The sequence below is a fragment of the Convolutriloba macropyga genome, chromosome 6 (genome assembly GCF_964194025.1).
Source record: "Convolutriloba macropyga chromosome 6, txConMacr16.3, whole genome shotgun sequence".
Classification (NCBI taxonomy): Eukaryota; Metazoa; Xenacoelomorpha; order Acoela; family Convolutidae; genus Convolutriloba; species Convolutriloba macropyga.
The window spans coordinates 4029753-4034277 of NC_134473.1; positions in this window are offsets into that span (position 1 = coordinate 4029753).

Sequence of the window (4525 nt, forward strand, 5' to 3'; positions counted from 1 at the left end):
TAAGAGTTGGGCTGCCAAGGGGGATAAAATGGTGTAAGAGTGAGGGGGTAATTTGTCCAGAGAGGGTAAAATGATATAAGAGTTGGGCTGCCAAGGGGGGTAAAATGCTGCAAGAGTGAGCGGTTAATTTGTCCAGAGGGGCTAACATGAGCTAAGATTTGAGCTTCCAAGGGGGGTAAAATGGTGTAAGAGTGAGGGGGTAATTTGTTCAGAGGGGATAAATGATGTAATAGTTGGGCTGCCAATGGGGATAAAATGGTGTAAGAGTGAGGAGGTAATTTGTCCAGAGAGGGGTTAACATGAGCTAAAATTTGAGCTGCCAAGGGGGGGTAGAATGGTGCAAGAGTGAGGGGGTAATTTGTTCAGAGGTGGTAAAATGATGTAAGAGTTGGGCTGCCAAGGGGGATAAAATGGTGTAAGAGTGAGTGGATAATTTGTCCAGGGAGGGTAAAATGATGTAAGAGTTGGGCAGCCAAGGGGGGTAAAATGTTGAAGAGTGAGGGGGTAATTTGTACAGAGGGGTAAAATGATGTAATAGTTGGGCTGCCAAGGGGTGTAAAATGGTGTAAGTGTGACGGTTTAATCTGTCCAGAGGGGTAAAAATGAGGTAAGAGTTGGGCTGCCAAGGGGCGTAAAATGGTGTAAGTGTGACGGTGTAATCTGTCCCAGAGGGGGTAAAATGAGGTAAGAGTTGGGCTGCCGAGGGGGGTAAAATGTTGTAAGAGTGAGGGGGTAATTGTCCAGCGGGGGAAAAATATGTAAGAGTTGGGCTGCCAAGGGGGATAAAATGGTGTAAGAGTGAGGGGTTAATTTGTCCAGAGGGGGTAACATGAGCTAAGATTTTGAGCTTCCAAGGGGGGTAAAATGGTGTAAGAGTGAGGGGGTAATTTGTTCAGAGGGGATAAATGATGTAATAGTTGGGCTGCCAATGGGGATAAAATGGTGTAAGAGTGAGGAGGTAATTTGTCCAGAGAGGGTTAACATGAGCTAAAATTTGAGCTGCCAAGGGGGGTAGAATGGTGCAAGAGTGAGGGGGTAATTTGTTCAGAGGTGGTAAAATGATGTAAGAGTCGGGCTGCCAAGGGGGGTAAAATGGTGTAAAAGTGAGGGGTAATTTGTCCAGAGGGAAAAAAGATGTAAGAGTTGGGCTGCCAAGGGGTATAAAATGGTGTAAGAGTGAGTGGGTAATTTGTCCAGGGAGGGTAAAATGATGTAAGAGTTGGGCAGCCAAGGGGGGTAAAATGTTGTAAGAGTGAGCGGGTAATTTGTTCAGAGGGGGTAAAATGATGTAATAATTGGGCTGCCAAGGGGCGTAAAATGGTGTAAGTGTGACGGTGTAATCTGTCCAGAGGGGATAAAATGAGGTAAGAGTTGGGCTGCCAAGGGCGTAAAATGGTGTAAATGTGACGGTGTAATCTGTCCAGAGGGGGTAAAATGAGTTAAGAGTTGGGCTGCCGAGGGGGGTAAAATGTTGTAAGAGTGAGGGTGTAATTTGTTCAGAGGGGATAAATGATGTAATAGTTGGGCTGCCAATGGGGATAAAATGGTGTAAGAGTGAGGAGGTATTTGTCCAGAGAGGGGTTAAAATGAGCTAAAATTTGAGCTGCCAAGGGGGGGTAGAATGGTGCAAGAGTGAGGGGGTAATTTGTTCAGAGGCGGTAAGATTGATGTAAGAGTCGGGCTGTCCAGAGGGGGTAAAATGAGGTAAGAGTTGGGCTGCCAAGGGGCGTAAAATGGTGTAAGTGTGACGGTGTAATCTGTCCAGAGGGGGTAAAATGAGGTAAGAGTTGGGGCTGCCGAGGGGGGTAAAAGGTTGTAAGAGTGAGGGGGTAATTTGTCCAGCGGGGGAAAAATATGTAAGAGTTGGGCTGCCAAGGGGGATAAATGGTGTAAGAGTGAGGGGTTAATTTGTCCAGAGGGGGTAACATGAGCTAAGATTTGAGCTTCCAAGGGGGGTAAAATGGTGTAAGAGTGAGGGGGTAATTTGTTCAGAGGGGATAAATGATGTAATAGTTGGGCTGCCAATGGGGATAAAATGGTGTAAGAGTGAGGAGGTAATTTGTCCAGAGAGGGGTTAACATGAGCTAAAATTTGAGCTGCCAAGGGGGGTAGAATGGTGCAAGAGTGAGGGGGTAATTTGTTCAGAGGTGGTAAAATGATGTAAGAGTCGGGCTGCCAAGGGGGGTAAAATGGTGTAAAAGTGAGGGGGTAATTTGTCCAGAGGGAAAAAAGATGTAAGAGTTGGGCTGCCAAGGGGTATAAAATGGTGTAAGAGTGAGTGGGTATTTTGTCCAGGGTGGGTAAAATGATGTAAGAGTTGGGCAGCCAAGGGGGGTAAAATGTTGTAAGAGTGAGCGGGTAATTTGTTCAGAGGGGGTAAAATGATGTAATAATTGGGCTGCCAAGGGGCGTAAAATGGTGTAAGTGTGACGGTGTAATCTGTCCAGAGGGATAAAATGAGGTAAGAGTTGGGCTGCCAAGGGGCGTAAAATGGTGTAAATGTGACGGTGTGATCTGTCCAGAGGGGGTAAAATGAGTTAAGAGTTGGGCTGCCGAGGGGGGTAAATGTTGTAAGAGTGAGGGTGTAATTTGTTCAGAGGGATAAATGATGTAATAGTTGGGCTGCCAATGGGGATAAAATGGTGTAAGAGTGAGGAGGTAATTTGTCCAGAGAGGGTAGAGAGGGGTTAAAATGAGCTAAAATTTGAGCTGCCAAGGGGGGGTAGAATGGTGCAAGAGTGAGGGGGTAATTTGTTCAGAGGTGGTAAGATGATGTAAGAGTCGGGCTGCCAAGGGGGGTAAAATGGTGTAAAAGTGAGGGGGTAATTTGTCCAGAGGGGAAAAAAGATGTAAGAGTTGGGCTGCCAAGGGGGATAAAATGGTGTAAGAGTGAGTGGGTAATTTGTCCAGGGAGGGTAAAATTATGTAAGAGTTGGGCAGCCAAGGGGGGTAAAATGTTGTAAGAGTGAGGGGGTAATTTGTTCAGAGGGGGTAAAATGATGTAATAGTTGGGCTGCCAAGGGGCGTAAAATGGTGTAAGTGTGACGGTGTAATCTGTCCAGAGGGGGTAAAATGAGGTAAGAGTTGGGCTGCCAAGGGGCGTAAAATGGTGTAAGTGTGACGGTGTAATCTGTCCAGAGGGGGTAAAATGAGGTAAGAGTTGGGCTGCCGAGGGGGGTAAAAGGTTGTAAGAGTGAGGGGGTAATTTGTCCAGCGGGGGAAAAATATGTAAGAGTTGGGCTGCCAAGGGGGATAAAAATGGTGTAAGAGTGAGGGGTTAATTTGTCCAGAGGGGGTAACATGAGCTAAGATTTGAGCTTCCAAGGGGGTAAAATGGTGTAAGAGTGAGGGGGTAATTTGTTCAGAGGGGATAAATGATGTAATAGTTGGGCTGCCAATGGGGATAAAATGGTGTAAGAGTGAGGAGATAATTTGTCCAGAGAGGGGTTAACATGAGCTAAAATTTGAGCTGCCAAGGGGGGTAGAATGGTGCAAGAGTGAGGGGGTAATTTGTTCAGAGGTGGTAAAATGATGTAAGAGTCGGGCTGCCAAGGGGGGTAAACTGGTGTAAAAGTGAGGGGGTAATTTGTCCAGAGGAAAAAAAAGATGTAAGAGTTGGGCTGCCAAGGGGTATAAAATGGTGTAAGAGTGAGTGGGTAATTTGTCCAGGGAGGGTAAAATGATGTAAGAGTTGGGCAGCCAAGGGGGGTAAAATGTTGTAAGAGTGAGCGGGTAATTTGTTCAGAGGGGGTAAAATGATGTAATAATTGGGCTGCCAAGGGGCGTAAAATGGTGTAAGTGTGACGGTGTAATCTGTCCAGAGGGGATAAAATGAGGTAAGAGTTGGGCTGCCAAGGGGCGTAAAATGGTGTAAATGTGACGGTGTAATCTGTCCAGAGGGGGTAAAATGAGTTAAGAGTTGGGCTGCCGAGAGGGGTAAAATGTTGTAAGAGTGAGGGTGTAATTTGTTCAGAGGGGATAAATGATGTAATAGTTGGGCTGCCAATGGGGATAAAATGGTGTAAGAGTGAGGAGGTAATTTGTCCAGAGAGGGGTTAAAATGAGCTAAAATTTGAGCTGCCAAGGGGGGGTAGAATGGTGCAAGAGTGAGGGGGTAATTTGTTCAGAGGTGGTAAGATGATGTAAGAGTCGGGCTGCCAAGGGGGGTAAAATGGTGTAAAAGTGAGGGGGTAATTTGTCCAGAGGGGAAAAAAGATGTAAGAGTTGGGCTGCCAAGGGGGATAAAATGGTGTAAGAGTGAGTGGGTAATTTGTCCAGGGAGGGTAAAATTATGTAAGAGTTGGGCAGCCAAGGGGGGTAAAATGTTGTAAGAGTGAGGGGGTAATTTGTTCAGAGGGGGTAAAATGATGTAATAGTTGGGCTGCCAAGGGGCGTAAAATGGTGTAAGTGTGACGGTGTAATCTGTCCAGAGGGGGTAAAATGAGGTAAGAGTTGAGCTGCCAAGGGGCGTAAAATGGTGTAAGTGTGACGGTGTAATCTGTCCAGAAGGGGGTTAAAATGAGGT